General features: G+C 43.4%; 1 protein-coding gene across 5 annotated transcripts in view; it reads right to left on the bottom strand.

The window, feature by feature from the left end:
- LOC144001105 (uncharacterized) overlaps positions 1 to 18,675 on the bottom strand; it is a 40,070-nt gene extending 21,395 nt beyond the window's left edge. For 2 of the 5 annotated variants that reach the window (XM_077495117.1, XM_077495114.1), the window contains exons 1-2: positions 18,322 to 18,662; positions 13,959 to 14,075 (exon numbers count right to left, since the gene is read on the bottom strand). The gene's annotated coding sequence lies outside the window, so the exon portion shown is untranslated. Of the gene's footprint in view, positions 1 to 13,787; positions 13,876 to 13,958; positions 14,076 to 18,321 lie in introns of all 5 variants that reach the window. The other 3 variants (XM_077495116.1, XM_077495115.1, XM_077495118.1) reach the window with 3 other exon arrangements.
- Between the last annotated feature and the right edge of the window lie 387 nt (positions 18,676 to 19,062).

The following is a 19,062-nucleotide window of genomic DNA, read 5'->3' as shown; positions in this document are numbered from 1 at the left end:
GATCATATTGTAAATTACTAGGGTGTCAAAATGAGTGCGTTCATTTTGAGTTAATATAAAGTTTCTTTAACGCCACCAATTTTTTAATGCACCATTAACTCGTTAATGACATATTCTAAAATCCTAAGGAATGCCGTCAAAAATGTTATTTTACGTTTATTACGTTTTTTTTTTTGTTTTTTTTTCTCTCAATGGGCAGCACAATGTCTTGTACTGCCTTGTCACTAAACAAAAACTATTCGTGTCAAAGTCACTGTTGTGCAAAACAACGTATCTTTTCACAAAAAGCTTGTTTTTCTCTTCATATTTTTGTATTTTCGCTTATGTCACTCAAATGACCTAATTTCAAATGGTGATTACTAAAGAACGGAATAAGATAGAAACGTACTTTTTTTTTTTCTCATGAAAGAATGGAATCCAATCTTTCATGTGGTATCCACCATATTTATGTCCTCATACCGCACAATATTCTGTTTGCTTTGGAAGATGACTGAAAATGCTCCAAATCGGCTGTCACCGTTGGGATTTTTTGGATAACGTTTGGCAGTCAAAGAGTTAATGACAGCCCTTTACATGTAAATCCTGCACTGGGGGAATTCCAGTCGCAACGCAGCAAAAACATGTCCATGTCAAAATTTAGCAGTAATAAATTTAATAATAATGCATACATTTGTGGAGACTGGGGTCAAGTTGTATTTTACAATTTTAACAATGTGCAGAATTTCACAAGTTACTTCATGTCAAGGATTAGATAGCACTTAATATGAAAAGAAAAATGCACTGACCAACGTCTTACAAATGCAATTATGCCATCTAGTGACAGAAAAATGCCTTCAATACAAATCAATATCACACTTGTTTTTTTGTTTTGTTTTTTACAGTATAGAACATCTTTTTTTAATTTTATGAATTAGTATGAAATTACTAAACTTAAGAAGTTTTAAAGTCTTAAAAACTTAAGAAGAGATTATTTTATTTTACATTTTATTGTAGCCTACATTTAGAACAGATATAAAATTTGCAATTAATCGTGAGTTAACTATTGAAATCCTGAGATTAATTACGATTAAAAATTGTAATCACCTGACACCCCTATAAATTACATTTAGTTTTAGGCAAGGCAAGTTTATTTGTGTAGCACATTTCATACACAAGGCAGCTCAATGTGTTTTACACAAGAAAAAGCAACTGACACGGAGCGAGAAGGTAGGACTCAGACGCAGAGTGTAAGTTGGCCAACAAGGCTGCAACTTTAATCCAATTGAACAAAAAACACCTCTCAAGGAGGGAAAAAAGGCAGAACAGAAAAAGCTCCAAACTGGAGATAAAACAAGGGCACTCAAAAACAGGGACAACTAAAGGCGCTCCGCTAGGGAGGAAAACAAGGGGCAAACTAAGGGCGCAAGACAAAGCAAGGCTAGACATCGAACGAGGACTGTGGAACAAGGGCTGTGAGGACGCTTCCATGCACTGAGATGTGACACTTCGGCAACGGAGGGGAGAATGCAGGTGGCTTTTATGTCCGGGTTGATTGGGAACAGGTGGTGGTGATCATGGGCGTGGACCGGTAATCAGTGAGCTGCAGGAAGGGTAAGTGACCTGGGGTGAGAGGAGAGTTAATACTTTCAAAATAAAACGGGAACCTGACTTTGAAAACAAAAGCATGAACCGCCACTCTGGTGGCGGCGTGACAGTACCCCCCCCTCAACGGCCGGCTCTCGACGGCCCAGGAATGTCAGGGTGCTCTTCATAGAAATCGTCGATGAGGGAGGGGTCCACGATGAACCGGGCGGGCACCCACTGCCTCTCTTCTGGCCCGTAACCCTCCCAATCCACCAGGTATTGGTGTCCCCGGCCCCGCTTTCTGACGTCCAACAACTTTCTTACTTTATAGACCGGGCCCCCCTCCACCATCTCCGGAGGGGGCGGCGCGGGCTCGGGCGGGACCAGGGAACTGTCCTGGACTGGCTTGACCTGGCTCACGTGGAAGGTAGGGTGGGTGCGGAGGGAACGAGGCAGGCGAAGGCGCACGGCGGCAGGGCCTATAGTCTTTGCAACTGGGAATGGCCCCACGAATCTCGGGGCCAACTTTGGACAGGGAACTTTGAGATGAAGATTTTTTGTTGAAAGCCATACCTTCTGCCCTGGCTGGTACTGTGGCGCGACCCTCCTCCTCCGGTCAGCAGCTCTTTTCACCCTGTCGCCTTGACGTTGAAGTGCCAGTCGAGCTGCTGACCAGATTCGGCGACATCGGCGGATCATGGCGAGGACCGAGGGGACTGAGGCTTCCTCCTCCAGGTCCGCGAAGTACTGTGGATCGTATCCGTGAACACATTTGAACGGCGTGATTCCTGTGGCAGAGGTGGGTAAGGAGTTATGCGCCAGTTCAACCCAGACCAAGTTCTTGCTCCAGGAGGACGGATTTTGGGAGACCAAGCATCGTAGTCCGGTCTCCAGCTGTTGGTTGAGCCTCTCAGCCTGTCCATTGGCCTCTGGGTGGTAGCCTGAGGTCAAGTTCGCCTTAGCCCCTATGGCTCTGCAGAACTCCCTCCAAAAACGAGAAACAAACTGGGGACCGCGGTCCGACACTATGTGCCGCGGGAATCCATGGACCCTGAACACCTGGTCGATCATGACTTCGGCGGTTCTTTTGGCTGAGGGAAGCTTAGGTAATGGGATAAAGCGGGCCATCTTAGAAAAGCGGTCGACGACAGTGAGTATTGTGGTTTTACCATGCGAAGTGGGAAGTCCAGTCACAAAGTCCATAGAAATCTCCGCCCAGGGCCTTGAGGGGATCGGCAGTGGTTGGAGGAGACCCATCCGGGGTTGATTTGATGATTTATTCCGGGCGCAGACTGGGCAGGCCTTGACATAATCACGTACCGAGGTCTCCATTGAAGGCCACCAAAATCTCCGGGCGACGACGTATAGGGTCCTGCGAGTACCTGGGTGGCAAGAAAGACGAGAGGTGTGTGCCCAATTGATCACCTGCGCTCGTAGACCCTCCGGGACGTAGAGCCGTCGTGGTGGACACTCCTTTGGAGCGATCGTGTCTTGGAGAGCCTCCTTGACATCCTCTTCAACCTGCCAGGACATGGTTCCGACAATGCAATCCCTAGGCAGGATGGGTTCAGGTTCGGCTGTTGTGGTTTCCGGGTCATGGATTCGGGACAGAGCATCTGCTTTGACGTTCTTGCTTCCGGGTCTGTAAGTTAGAGAAAACGAAAACCTGTTAAAAAACAATGACCATCTGGCCTGTCGTGGGTTCAGTCTTTTGGCATGACGTAGGTATTCCAGGTTGCGGTGGTCTGTCCAGATGATGAAGGGGTGTTCCGCGCCCTCCAGCCAGTGCCTCCATTCTTCCAAGGCGACCTTGACAGCCAGCAATTCTCGGTCTCCCACGCTGTAATTGCGCTCAGCCTTGGAGAGCTTTCTGGACAAAAATGCACAGGGGTGCACCTTCCCATCTTCCTGGCTCCTTTGGGATAGGACGGCCCCGATACCCAGATTGGAGGCATCCACCTCGACCACGAACTGGCGGGTAGGATCAGGAACTCTGAGTATCGGGGCCTCTGTGAATCTTTTCTTGAGTTCCTTGAAGGCAGTGTTGGCTTCCGGGGTCCAGGTGAAGCGTTGCTGTGGCGAGGTCAAGGCATGGAGTGGAGCAGCGATGGAGCTGAAGTTGCGGATGAAGCGACGGTAAAAGTTGGCGAAGCCTAGGAATTGTTGCACCTTTTTTCTGGATTCCGGTGTGGGCCAGTCCCGGACCGCGCTGACCTTCTCCAGCTCCATCTCGACTCTGCCCGGAGATACGATGAATCCCAGAAACGAGACGGTGTCCGCATGAAAAAGGCTCTTTTCAGCCTTTACAAAGAGCTTGTTTTCTAGCAAGCGTTTCAGGACCTGGGTGACATGGTGCTGGTGGGTTTTCAAATCCGGTGAGTAGATCAATATGTCGTCCAGATACACATACACGAACTGGTCGAGGAAGTCCTTGAGTACGTCATTAATCATGGCCTGGAAAACCGCTGGTGCATTAGTGAGTCCAAAAGGCATTACTAAGTATTCGTAGTGGCCTCGGGGAGTATTGAAGCCAGTCTTCCACTCATCCCCTGCACGAATACGGACAAGGTGATAAGCGTTGCGGAGATCCAGTTTGGTGAATATCTTGGCTTGCTGGAGCTGGTCGAATACTGAAGACATCAAAGGCAGGGGATAACGATTCTTGACTGTGATTTCATTCAGAGGACTGTAGTCAATGCAAGGGCGTAATGAGCCATCCTTCTTGCCCACAAAGAAAAATCCGGCTCCAGCTGGCGATGACGATGGCCGGATAAGTCCTGCTTTCAAGGAAGTGTCTATGTACTCGTTTAGGGCCTTGCGTTCGGGACCCGACACCGAGTACAATCTCCCCTTGGGGATGGTAGATCCAGGAATCAACTCGATCGCACAGTCATAGGATCGATGTGGGGGAAGTGACATGGCCTTGGTCTTGCTGAACACCTCCCTGAGCGGATGATAGCAGGAGGGAACGGTGTTCAGGTCCGGGTAATCCTGGTCATTCTCGAGAGACACCTGTCGGATGGCAGCGGGAGGTGTCTCTGCCGCTGGCCGCTCCACCCCATGGTGGTCACAATCATCTCCCCAGTCCAGGACTCGCCCCGATCGCCAGTCGATGCGGGGGTTGTGCAACTGCAACCAGGGATGACCCAGGACCAGTGTGTGTGATGGGGACCGGAAGACATGGAAGCGAAGGAGTTCTCTGTGCTGCCCAATGTGGATCTCGAGTGGTTCTGTGACGTGCGTGATGAGGAATAGATCTTTGCCATTGAGCGCCCTGGCCCTCATGTGGGTAGTAAGTGGTTCCGTGCCGGCCTGCAATTTCTTCACCAGCCCCCAATCCATGAGGCTCTCGTCCGCTCCAGAGTCAATGAGAGCTAGTAGGTCTGTGGGAGTGGTATTGCAGGAAATCGTGACTTGCGTGAGTTTTCGGTTTTTGCCTTGCTGGTGAGTCGCGGTACTCACCGGAGAGCCTCTCTTGGTGGGACAAGCTACCACCAGATGGCCTTGTTCTCCACAGTAGTAGCATCGCCCCTCTTGACGACGTCGCTGGCGTTCGTGGTGAGACAATCGGGCGCGGTCCAGCTGCATCGGCTCCTCGTCACTCTCGCTGGGCCTTCCCGCGGTGGGTGACTGGGGAAGGACACCTCGCGGAGGGCCTCTTGCTTCCGGATGCCGGAAGAATCCGGAACCGTGTCCTCGTTGATGTCTGCTGGTCTGCAAAAGATCTCGCCGTCGATGATCGGTGCGAATGGCCAATGAGATCAATGAGTCCAGATCGCCAGGCAAGTCTACGGGCAATAGGAGCTCTTGCATAGTTGTGGAAAGCCCCTTTAAAAAGTGGTCAAAAAGAGCTGTGTCATTCCAGCCACTCCTGGCCGCTAGAGATCGGAATCGGATTGCGTAGTCATTCACCGATTCTCTGCCCTGTCTGAGGTTACTAAGTTCTCGAGTCTTTTCCCGATCCATGTTAGTTGGATCGAACACGAGACGAAGTGCCCTGCTAAACCCGGCTGCGGTTGAGCAAGTCGGGGAGTGCCTTGCCCATTCCGTGGTGGCCCAGTCTCTGGCTCTTCCGGTCAGATGTGAAATCATGAAGGCCACACGGGAACGGTCAGTGGGGAAAGCCTGTGGCGAAAGTTCAAAATGTAAGTCGCATTCGGTTAGGAATGCCTGACATTGTCCCTGGTCTCCCGAGTATCGCTCCGGGGAAGCCAGTCTCAAACCAGCCCCGGTCAAGGCTGGAGTCGGGATCGGTGGTTCTGCTGTCTCTGGATTCGTGATGGCCGGCGTGGAGGGTCGCAGGTGGCTCATTAGCTCCTGCACCTGTCCAACGAGCTCTCCCATGCGGGTGGCCATCGCCTGCTGGACCTCCTCCGTCTGCGACAGGCGGACGGCCTGTCGTCGAAGTGCAGCCTCCAACTTCTCCGCTGGGTCCATGCTGGCCGAAGTGTACTGACACGGAGCGAGAAGGTAGGACTCAGACGCAGAGTGTAAGTTGGCCAACAAGGCTGCAACTTTAATCCAATTGAACAAAAAACACCTCTCAAGGAGGGAAAAAAGGCAGAACAGAAAAAGCTCCAAACTGGAGATAAAACAAGGGCACTCAAAAACAGGGACAACTAAAGGCGCTCCGCTAGGGAGGAAAACAAGGGGCAAACTAAGGGCGCAAGACAAAGCAAGGCTAGACATCGAACGAGGACTGTGGAACAAGGGCTGTGAGGACGCTTCCATGCACTGAGATGTGACACTTCGGCAACGGAGGGGAGAATGCAGGTGGCTTTTATGTCCGGGTTGATTGGGAACAGGTGGTGGTGATCATGGGCGTGGACCGGTAATCAGTGAGCTGCAGGAAGGGTAAGTGACCTGGGGTGAGAGGAGAGTTAATACTTTCAAAATAAAACGGGAACCTGACTTTGAAAACAAAAGCATGAACCGCCACTCTGGTGGCGGCGTGACAGCAACACATAAGCATCAACAAACAGTAGTAGTAGTTAACATTCGGAGGAAGAAGAGCAAATAAAAATAATTTAAAGAATTTACTAAAATGTATTTTTAAAATTTAAAACATTTTAAAATTTTATTTTTAAAATGTCCGGTTTACATAGATTTGACAAACTAACTGTTACTAACTTGTTGCGAGTGTGTAACCTGTGTAAATAGATTTGCAATGGGTGTTGATTAATCTCAAGTAAAATTGTATCATCTTGTTTGGACTTGTGATATTGTTATTACAAGTGAGCATTCGGTTTCCCTGTGGGTCATCCATTGGAAGCGTACGAGTTTGTTTGGAAACAGGTGAGAATATGGGCCAGCAGATGTTTGGCTGTATAACCCCTATGACGTTCGATTCCACATGCCCTGTCCTGTTGTCTGCTACGTGATAAGCCATCCAATAACAGCGCAAACCCATTTTACCACACCGCCCACATTGGAGGCTTCTGTGGAAAGATGATATCTATGATTTGCTTGTTTTTCTCAAGCCCATAAGGTAGCAAAAGGACTGGTATATGTTTGTATCAACCTTCTATTTACTATTTACATGAAAGCATGCCACTGCTTGTTTATCCAATAATTGTGATATAACGATCCCTATAATGTTTTGATTTTTGCATCAAAATGACATTCATTACAAGCATATAAATTCCTTTGAGAGTTTTATAATGAATATATTCAGTTATCCCTACTTTAGAAAACTGTGCATCCTGGAAATTCCTTAGTTAAAGTTTGATTTGATTTCATTTGAAAAACAAAAATCTGTCCTGTGGTTGTTATTCATGCAAAGGTCACAAATCTGCCTCTAGACATTTTTAAAATATTCAGATTTAATTGACAATGACCGGATTGATTAATTTTATAACATAATATTTGTAGCACATGTAGGACTTTGAAGCAGATACCAGCATTAGTCCAGAATCTGGGTGGCTTTCCTCCCATAACATCTCTAAGGCTGATGGGAAACTATGTGGGTTGCGTTTACCTCACATTAGAATATACCACAACAAAGCAAAGAAGCTGAACGGAGCACAGTGGGCGTTGTGAGGAATTTTGTAACCAGGAAACAGATGAAAGCTATTTTGTAAAATATGAGGCAGTTAGAAATCAACTGGACCCATCCCGTATATGAGGAAATCTTAATTGACGCTTCCCTTGAGATACTACCAATCAATACTGCATGCCCAACAAAGGGTGGCAGTAGAGAGCAGGCTTACAACACTGACGGGACATAAACATAAACCAGAGTGCACCACTTCTTAGAACCACCTCCTTTGGTATTCACGAGTCTGGATAGAGTTAAACCACACAAGTGCTTTTCATTCACAGCCCTTTAAAGCCAGCTTTCATGATATCTTGATCCACTATTTGAAAATATATCAAGTTTTGTCATAATCCTCTGTACATGTTGTTTTAATATATCCAAGCGGTAAGGAAACGTATGTAAGATTAATGACCTCATCCGCGTTTTATAGCTAATGTTTGAAATCAGCTGAGAATCAGGCACCAAACTGACAAACTCACGAAAACCGAGATCCTTATGACAAACGCTGGGAGTCAGACAAACCAGACGAAGATGAATGCGACACAGCTGCTATTGCCTTGGGCCACTTTTCAGAGACATGAGTGAGACGGACGCAGAAAGCTATTAGTCTCTACTCCCACGGTGACGATGTAAATTTCAAACAATCCCAATCATTTGTGTTTAACTCGGCCTCAGTGGGATTTGTTTGATTCTCTCCTTGGATTCTGCCTCAGTGGACGTCATGGTTATTGCATGCTCACGCGTACATCCTGGAGTGTCTGAGTCTTCTTCGAGAGGGTCTGGATGGCCCCCAAAAAACCATTAAGCCAACATCAACACTCTTTGCTCTTAATAACATGGAGAACGCCCTCACCTCTCACTGTTGCACCAGTGGGAAACATGTTCTACACTTCCTGTCACAGTCAGCCTGCCTTCGCCATCAAGATCTGGAAAGTCCGGACACTTCTGCGGCCAGCATGACCTTGATATGGACTTGAGTTTCTTCCATTCATAACACCCTCTTGTCTTTGCGCATATCTTCTGGTTTTCCACCATTGAAACATTCAAGGAAGTCAGACTTCCAGAGTGTGCCAGATATTTGCCGCTTCCCTTGTGGCTGACATTTAATAGCATGAGAAAAGGAGTTTGGTGGAGGGAAGAAGAGGGCAGTGACCTTGAGAACTCGTGGGTTGAACTTTCCCCTCTATTCCCCCACCAGTACTCCGCTCCCTAATCAATTACCGTTGGCAGTCAGGAGACCACCAGTGATTAGCGGGAGCAAGGCAGACGTGGTTTGGGGGGTTGAAGTGTGAGGAGGGGGCACAGGAATGGGGGTTAGGGAAGGAGGGTTAAGAAGAAGTCTCCATCTGCTTTGATCTAAACTAGCATGAGAAAAATGAAACGTTGAAATGAGCCTTGGACATTTATATTTATCAGTGACAATAAAAAAGAACACGTCAGTATGCAGATGCCAAATATTGTTTACTGACAGGAGACCAAGCAATTACCAAATCATTTAGGGGGTTTTCTGTCTGTGAGAATGTGAGCTGTTCTCACGGTCAGTGTGGCTACAAAGCTCAACAAAATCACTTGTTTTAGATTGTCTGATTGTCTCGCTTGGATCTAAGTGATTGATGTCTAATTGGATGAGAGGAACTCTTAAACCACACCCACAGACAACTATTTTGCTGTTTTACCTTTTTTTCCCCCTTCTGTTTCCCATCTCTTATTTTGGAGCCTCTCCCCATTAACTTTCTAAGTTTATCTCCTTTATAGAGCTAGGTCACCAATCAGCCATCACAAATGTCATCATTCCTCCGCTCGTTTCATGGCCAGAGGCAAAACAGCGCAAATGGTTTATGTTTGAGTGGGTGAGCGAGATATACACAGACAGGCAGATTAAATAAAGAAAGATAAAAGGGGACGAAAGAATGAAAAGACAAGGGATGTGATCCAAAGAGCTGCCCCGGACTATACGTGACAACAGTATGGACTGCAACAGGCAGCTCGAAACCTGCTTCACGAGACGCGACTTCCCCCAGGGCGCTCCGCAGCTCATTTTTCTCTCAAAGATATTATGAGCGCCACTAAACACTTTGTGTCTCCACTTTTCCCATGGGAACACCATTTTGTGTCTTTGCCAAACACTCTGATAAAGTTATCTCACTTCGCTCATGTTCCCTTTCCGGATATGCCCTGTTGAGACTAGCTGTGAGAAGATAATGTGAAATCAAATTATGTTTTATCTGTCAATTCGGAGCCAAGTCTGATTATCGTCACTGCACATCACCGAGCAGCGATAGCTGGGCTCTGACTCACGCAGGTTCGGAATTTACTGCGTGGTATTGTTTGTTGGGCTAGGTTTGAGTTTTGTCATGGGATGTTTTTCACAGGCAGACAAGGGTGGTCACTGCGATGCCTCATCGGGCAGGCGTCTCAAAGCTCCTGTCACGAGCGTTTAGAATGGGCAAGATCAAGGACAAAGGCTTCCAAGTGGCAACTTGTCACGTTTGAAGTCCCTGAAGAGATCCACGTGCTTTCAAAGAAATCACCGCAAATTAATTTTAACACTCAGTGAAAAGACAGATTAGTGCCGAGACGCTGGCACAAAAGGGTGTTAAATTCGATGAGCAGCACGCTTGACAACAGGCCAGACCTGGGACCCATTAGCCTCAGCTGCCAACAGTGACCTATTTTCACCAAAGATGAGGAAGGATTTTTCGCATCCTCTATTGTATACAAGGCCCTGCAAAGCACACCGCTGGCGGCGCATCGACATTCCCCCATTTTGGGCACCATGTCCTTTGATGCCTCTTGTGAGATTTTAATTAAGTGTGTCAGGTGATTAGATGGCCCATATTGACCTGGGGTGCAGATGTTTCAAGAGCCAAGCAGGGCAAATAGCTCTATAAAGAATACAAACACGGTTCTTAACTGTTGTGGTGGAGACTTCAGTGACAGACCCTTTCTCTCTTCAAGCAAGAAAGAAAAGTGATTTCAGCTTCAATTATCATCTTTTGGAGGGGAAATAGTGAGCAGATGGCAACAGTGGTCACAGGCCTCAACACGATCAGCACTGTTCAGGGACGGCTTTTCTTTGGGACAAATTTAGCGTAGCCTCATGAGTTTTCATTGAAGTGTTAACACAGCACAATAGTAATGTTTTCTAGAACGGGTAAAAGTATTTAACTATCTTCATAATGTACAACCCAAACGTTTTGTCAATTCTCGTTAAAAGTGTCAAAGTAGTAATATGCATACTTTGTTGTGCATTCATAAAGAATTGTAAAAATATCCTAAGTTCTAGTTTTATTATGCAATACTCACAATAGGCTGAGTAAAGTTGCTTACAGTTTATGACATCTGAACAAAATTTTAAAACCATGAGTAATATTTTGTCTTTAAAAAAATCAAATCTACCACTTAAAAAAAAACAACACAAATCTACCATGCTTTAACTGACCTTTTCAGATGTTATGTTTATGTGATGAAGTTCCATCAGAAATATTGTCATAAATAACTTTCTAACATGTAGCCCATGATTTTACAACTTCTACTTTGATTTTGAATGCATAATCAATGCAGTTTATATTTCATACAGTCGGTGTGAAATATTTGTCAAAATCTTGTCAGCTGCTATTTTTGGGGCCCCAATGAAAAATCATTTTGAAATGGTTATAGTTTATGTATTGAAAGACTTTATGCTTAATAATCAGATTCACACCATGGCAGATTGAGATAATTTATCATTTGGAAATGCCGAAGGATCCAAACAAACATTTTATTAAGTGCACATTAAAGTATTCAATAAAATATTTTATATTAAGTCATTAAAAGGGTCCAATAAAAGCTGCCTGCAGCTTTTTTTTTTTTTTCAACTTGACAATGATTATCATGTAGTGACTTAATCTACGACAGTGATTCTTGGCGTTGTGAATGATACACAGGCTCCCTGCAATGCAATAACTGAAATTATTTCAAATTTCAAAATTACAATTTCAGAATGAATGAAAATATCTGATAGCAAGGAAATGAAGGGAATTTGTATGTGCTTCAATCATGACTTATATACAGATTATTCTGTATATATTTTTATTGTGTTTTAAACACAGTGCTAATGTTCAAACTGTTACACTGACTTGCAATTTTTTTTTTATTTTTTTTTTTAGAAATAAAACCTGTCATGTTTTTGGTGAAAGTTTGGGCCTACTGCTCTACTGTATTTTAATGACGGTCATGAAGGTGGTATTTGGAGAAATTTGTACTTTTTAAGGTAGTAAAAAGGTAATAAAAGGAAAAAAAAAAAGTTTGAGAGCCACTGCAGAAATGCTTATGCATCTGAATGACTGAAAGTCTACACATTGGAGGGTTGTAAGATGGCAGCCCTAGGAAGGCGTAAATCATATTCCGTTATTGTAGTTATTGGCAAACACTGACCACATTTTTACAGCCCCTAAAATGTACAACACTTACACATTTTATAATATCCTCAAACACAATGTTATTTTTGTTTTAAACAAGGAATTTTCTTTGGGAGCAGAACTATTACATCTGGCACGGCTGATTCGCAATCCAGTCAAAAAAAAAGAAGCTTGTGTTAGTGTTGGACCAATAAACTTGGGGACAAATAAATCATTTGGGTGTCATTTGGGAGTTCTTATTTATATAATTTGTGGTATAGTCATTTTAGCGGTATGCTTGTTGAGTGACACCACATAAATGGTGTTATTTGTCATCTGTGATGGAATATGAGTGCTCTTTTCCTCCAAATGCGGAATACTTGCCTATGAGGGCATTATTGCTGCTCAAACAAGACACTTTAGCTCTTTGGTATCTCTGACCTTGACCCCATGCATATCGTATACTATATGTTTGGCAAGCTACGCTGAAGTGTTGTGTTACATTCATGGGACATATTTATTTATTTGTTGTTGTTTTTAATTTATATATTTTAAAAATCATTTTTATTTTGTACTGTATTTGTTCCTGGTAATTTGGTTAATAAAGACCAACCTCAAACTGAATTTGTTTAAGGTTTCTGCCATTTTTACTATTCCTCTTTCAAAGCTGTGGTAGATGAACAGAAAACATTTGTGATTCACAATTCAAATAAAATCTTCAGATGGCAATATCGTTAAATGGAATTGCTCTGATTCTTTTCACTGGTCCCAAAACATGTTTTCACAGCCACTTGTTGCTAGGCAAAATATAAAAATTTAAATATATATATATATTTTTTTGTAGCAAATAGGCTGTTTAAATGTCAAATTAGGAACAGCCCTCTCCTACTCTGTAATATATATCAAATATATATTGGAAGGAAATGACTATAGCTTAGACAGCTGAATCTGGTGGGGTCCTGTTCGCAGACTGCTGTACCCCAGCTGGTTCCAACTTGGCCTGATGGTAAATTAAGTGAACACAGCTATGTTGTTAGCGTGAGTAGGATTTGTACACACAAACCCTATTAACACAATCACGTCACACCGCCTTTGCCTTATCCCAGACTTGAATGGAATGCATCGGAATCTGACGGCAGACAGGAAGTCCTTATTGTACTAGTGTAGAGATCCCGGAGCCAGACAGCATACAGGAGCGATGTCAACCCTGGCCGGGGCAGGCATATCTTTGTGCTAGCTCACCGCGTAACAAAGAAGCAAATAAACACTGTTACCCTCATCGGTCTTTAACTGTCATTTCAATTAGGCAGCGTAGTGATGGAAATCCGTGGCCTGTGTTTTTCCCAGCCACGCTGTTACCTCTGACCCCCGCGGCTCGTGCCTGAGGTGATTTTCTTTATTAGTCCATGGGGTCAGCATTTAGCCCCATAGCCATCAGTAGCGGGCTTAAATCTGCAGAGTCAACACTCTGCCTTCCTGGCTGTTAGCTGCATTAACACACTGAAGCCCCACATCCCTTCCACTCCCACTCCCCAAACATCCTCCCTAAGGCCAGATAACATCTCGGGCCCATCCATTCACGAAGCAAGCCAATGTCCGTGCTGTGAAGCTGGGACGGCATTCCATGAGGGCTAATCATTCTCATTACCAAATCAGAAGATTCAAGTTGTGAAACTCTCGGAGATGTTTTGCAATGCAAGGACTTCAACAGGCTGGATGAAGCTGATGAGGATCTTGAGCTGCTTGAGTATCAGGGATCAATCAATGGTTATCAGGAAGAGAGGTAAAAAAAACAAAAACAAATGGACCTGAAGTAATTGAGTGTACACTATGTACAGGTCTGCTGACAACCGTGTAGTTCTGGATGTCTTCACTTTCGCCTGGATTTCCCCTTTACTGCAAATAGAACCATGTTGACCAAGTGGTACAATTTCCAAGAAACCAAGCTTTTGGCATTGAAAGAGTGCATGTTTTCTTACTGTAAATCACGATGTTGTTTAATTAGCATCCTCAAAGTCTCCTCCATTGTGGTTTCACTCTGAGATGTGTTCCTGCCTGGCTTTTCCTTGCATTTTTCTCAACATATTCCATCAATTCTGTGACAGAGTAGAGACAAATGGTAATTACAAGGGGGCATAAATCTGCTCAAGAATAAAATAGAATGTTGTTATAATTCATGAAAAAAAAGTCTCGCAAAGAGAAAGGCAGTTTCTTTTCTTTTTCTTTTTTTTTTCCCCACCATCTTTTTTCCACTACCTAACAAAACAGGAATTGCACTCTTATTCCCAATAACTTTAATCAGAACATTAGTATACACGCATGCCTAAAATTCTGACAATATACGTGCATATAGTATCAAGATTGGGGGCACCCTGAAGCTGAGCATGCATACTGCAATTTTAAAAATGTTCTTTTTAATCTCCAGTTCACACTGTACAAGTAAACTTTCTGTGATGGAAAGTCCAAGCTAACCATTAAAATGTCTTCTGTTGGCTCATTTACAGCACCAGGTGGGCATTAGTGGTAGAGTTCAAGAGTGGTTTAGATCGTATAGGACTAGCAGAACCTTTTGCGTTAGTCTTGGTTGCCCCTTTCTCGTATGGTGTTCCACGGGCTTCTATTTTGGGGCCCCTGCTGTTTTCTCTGTATTTGCTCTCCCTAGCTTCCATCTTAAGAAAACATGCTATTCCCTTCCATTGTTATGCGGATGACAGTTAGATCTACCGTATGTCTCGAGCAAAAGGGACGCGTTCTCGTTAAGGCCACTTTTGTCCTGAGGAAATTGAGGCCTGGATGGCACTGATTTTTTGGGGGGGTTTTTTCAATGCAAAGAATACAGAAGTTATGACATTTGGGCCCAGTGGCCCTTATACAGCCCAACCTGTTGACCTGGGCTGGGCACACTGGTGCCTTATCTAAAGCTAGTGTTGTTCCGATACCGTTTTTTTGGCCTCCGATACTGATTCTGATACCCAGCTTTGCAGTATCGGCCGATACCGATACCATACCGATACCTAAGGCTTTTTTTTCCTCAACATGAAAAATCTGTCCTACCATTGGTTCAGAGCATTCAAGGGCCAATAGGATATCGTAGATCGGCATGCAGTGAACATGTCACATATCAGTGAATGTCGTGCACGAGCAAGACACAAGATGCTGCATCCAAAATCCTATATTAGTGTTGGAATTAATGGTATCGGCATGTTACTTGTGAGTACTCACCGATACTGATACCACTGTTTTACACTGCAGTATCGGAACAACACTATCTAAAGCCGACAGTCTCCAAAGTGGGTTTTTAAATAGGACAGTGATTTTTCATAATGTTCAATCACTTTGTGTCGGCAAATTAAGGGAAAGGGCTCATGCTCTTGGATGAACAACTGATCAGGTTGCAGGAGGGTGAAAGCGAAGTGGTGGTAGAAGATGTGCAAATGTGGACCTTGCATCTCTTTTTCAAATATTATCAACACTGGTACTTCTACTGCTACAAGCATTATGATAGAGGCAGTTTTTTTCTTCTTTTGAAATTCTGCTCCCCACAAATTATAGTGCTCGGAGTAGCCACTCCTCCTCAATGTCAACCCCTTTGGCTACCTGCACTTAATCTCATAAGAGATCTTAGCGCCACAAAACCAAGTCAATTTGAGTAAGATGATGCCTTGTTGGTGGTGGTCTCAAAAGACCAGCGAGGACAATAGATCAAATACCAATGACGATGCTTTGAACCATTGTCTTTCCTCTCTTCCTGTCTATTACCACTGCCCAGTGCCAGTGACCCACCTCCCCTCCTGGTGCATGGTTTCCCTTCTGCCGGAGTGAAAGTGACACTTGTTCAAAGAGCCTCCGACCTAGATAACGTCTGCTAAAATAAAAACATATCATGCGTTAACGGCCATACTGGTGCAGTAATCTGATAAAAGCCTGGAATTCCCCTACATGCGAGTGCCGCTTTGAATCGATGCTGGCGGATCATGTTTACTCCAGACCAAGGAATAACAAGTGAGACATTATGAATTGAAGTTATCATTGCTTTCCTTGCAAAAGAAATCCCATCAATCTTTGTGTTCCTTTGTCTTCTTCCCTTGCCTTTCCTGACCTATTAAAAGCATTGGCCTTCTGAAAAATGAGTCATCCACAGGGAGCTCAAACAGAAGTGCGCTCAGGAGATAATCTTGGCAAATGAACTAGATGATTGCTGAAGACAGACGACCGCAATGTCATAATCCAGTTTTGCAATACAGGACGTGTGCGGACAATTGTCAAGGAGAGGCCACTTGTAAAACTGAATGCGACTTGGGGAAGCCTGCCAGCATCCATGTCACGTTTCCACATACAAAGGGGGGGAAAAAAAACACCAGGGTAGATCCAGAAGAATTTGAACCTTTGGTATCAATCTCTGTCTGCGTGATAAAGACCGTGATGACAGAGGAGTTGATCACTCACCGAGGGTGGAGTCCATGCATATTTGTCTGCAGTTCTACAGTAAATGTTGCCGTCTCCACCCAAACTCTAACCACTGCACATTCTCTCTCCCTGAGCTGTCTGCAGACATATTGCACACAGCGCATGTGCCCCGATTCCATCAAGCATTTCCATAAGACACGACCGCAAGGAGGCTTTATAATGAGAAAACAACATGTATGTATTCAGCAAGAGTGAACAAGAGAAATTGTGTAAACCTCGCTCGAGCTGGCTCTATTATTTTAGCCAGCTGGCACAGGCACCCTGGCAAAAGTATCCCCCTGTGCGTAATGGATCATAAAGGTTCGCTGAGAGCCGAGTTGATCTAGCAATGTAACCCAAATCCATTAGTGCTGCTTTTCTGCGTAGGCAAGCATGGCAATGCAAGACTTCACGCACCAAAACAGTCTCCCAGTGCAGAAAAACAAAAACTCAAATGTTCTGTTTTCAGGTCTGCTCAACTCTCTCAGTAAGGCTGCAGCCCAAAACCTCTCATCACATAATCACTGTTACATTTTTGGCATGCTCACGGCAATCATCTTCATTTGCCGCACGTTAAACGGTTAGTGCAATTCTCCAAATCATTTTGTTCATGATAACATTCCACTAAGTATACATTATACAATTATTTGTTAGTAGCCTTTAGAGAACAGAATTGTGTCCCCTACCTTGATAGAAATATTTAAGTCTAACTTAAGATTTATACAATTTTTTTTACATGACAAATTCCCATTAACTTTTTTTTTTTTTTTTTAGATAATTTTAACACAAACCTACCAAATAAACCTTATATGATGCATATTCATTAAATCATCAATAAAGTCTATATTTGAAATGCATAATCCTCAGGTTTATGTATTTAGTATGAATACAATATTTATTTAAAATACATACAATATATTGTCTGCGATTGGCTAGCAACCAGTTCAGGGTGTATCCCGCCTACTGCCCATAGCCAGCTGAGATAGGCTCCAGCACCCCTCGCGACCCTTGTGAGGAACAAGCGGTTCAGAAAATGGATGGATGGATGGAAAATCTATCGTTTGAATTGCTTAAAGGGATACTTCACTGATTTAGCCCATTATAGCAATAAAAAGTTAATATTTTGTCTATAATTAATTTGATGCTTTCATTATTTTTCATATACAATTAGTACCTTTGAAAACACATTTTGCAACTTGCTGTCGACTGAAAATGACATCACAAGAGCTCAGGTAACCAATCACAGCTTACCTGTTTTCTAGGTTTGGTCATGTGACATTCACAACCTGAGCTGTGATTGGTTACCAGAGCCCTTGTGATGTCATTTTCACTCGACAGAAAGTTGCAAAATGTGTTTTTAAAGGTACTAATTGTACATGAAAAACAATGAAAATATCAAAATTTCTTTTTATCGGTAAAATATTAATGTTTGACTGCCGAAAATGGCTAAATAAGTAAAGTATCGCTTTAATAATCAGGTTACCTCTACACGATAAATAGTATATCGTCGCTGCTATATGAAAAACAAGTCCATCTTTTTCATTTTTTACATTTTTATGTTTTTGAGATGAAACTGAATGCAGACTTCCCAAAAACTTGAAAATAAAAAAATACTAATAATTATTATACTTTATTAATACTAAATACATAAACCTGAGGATTATGCATTACAAATAAATAGGCTTATTTGGACTAATGAATATATAAGGTTTATTTGGTAGTTGTTTTTTTTTAATTATCTAAAAAAAAAAAAAGTAAATGGGAATTTGTTTTGAAAAAAAAATTACACAAATATTAATAAATATTTCTGTGAGTGTAATATTTTTCTGCATTGTCACTATTAACTCTATACTCTCATTCTAGCCAAAAATTGTATTTTAAAAGAAGTCATCTTACCTTGACACCACCACCATTTATATTGTTATTCCATGTTAACGAGACATTATTGCGTTGCGTGCTTTCAGTTGAAAGATGAGTGACACACTGCATGGGCATGAACACAAGGCTGGCTGGTTGACAGGAAAAGGATTAAACAGAATTAACAGTGTCCAGATGCAGGCCACATGCACATGCCTTCAAAACACACTGACACACTGCTCTAGAAATGCAACAGCGGGATCCCAAGCTCTCCGTTGTCATCCCAGTGTGGTACCTGGTTGCATCGTGTCAAGTGAGTTGGATCTCCACAAACCAAAACAGGTTGGGAAAAAAAAAAGTGCACTGGATGCTGGTGACTGTGGCTGTTCTTGCACATGTGCTTCTTTGTTTTTAGATTTGTTGTTAAAAGCTGATTATAGAGGGCCAGATGGACCGCAGTGCAACGGCACCCTCCGGCACACACAAACACACATGCACACGCACACATCTGTATGCTTGGATAACAAAGAGAGACAAAGTGGGTCACCTCTTACTTATGCCAGATTGTATTTCGTAGAGAAAAAATTTGTAATCAATGTCTTTGATATTTATATTCTATGATGTTTACTATTAATTTAATTACTTCCTCTACTAAAGCTCCGATATATTAATTTGGGAGATTGAATATAAAATTCAAATACTTGGTCTGTCTTTACATTTTCTGTCTTTGCCCTGGAGAGCCCATTTTTTCTGAATCAACCCATTTAGGCCGGGAGCGCA

This window comes from Festucalex cinctus, chromosome 14 (genome assembly GCF_051991245.1).
Source record: "Festucalex cinctus isolate MCC-2025b chromosome 14, RoL_Fcin_1.0, whole genome shotgun sequence".
Classification (NCBI taxonomy): domain Eukaryota; kingdom Metazoa; phylum Chordata; class Actinopteri; order Syngnathiformes; family Syngnathidae; genus Festucalex; species Festucalex cinctus.
This window is presented reverse-complemented; position numbering and strand designations above follow the sequence as displayed.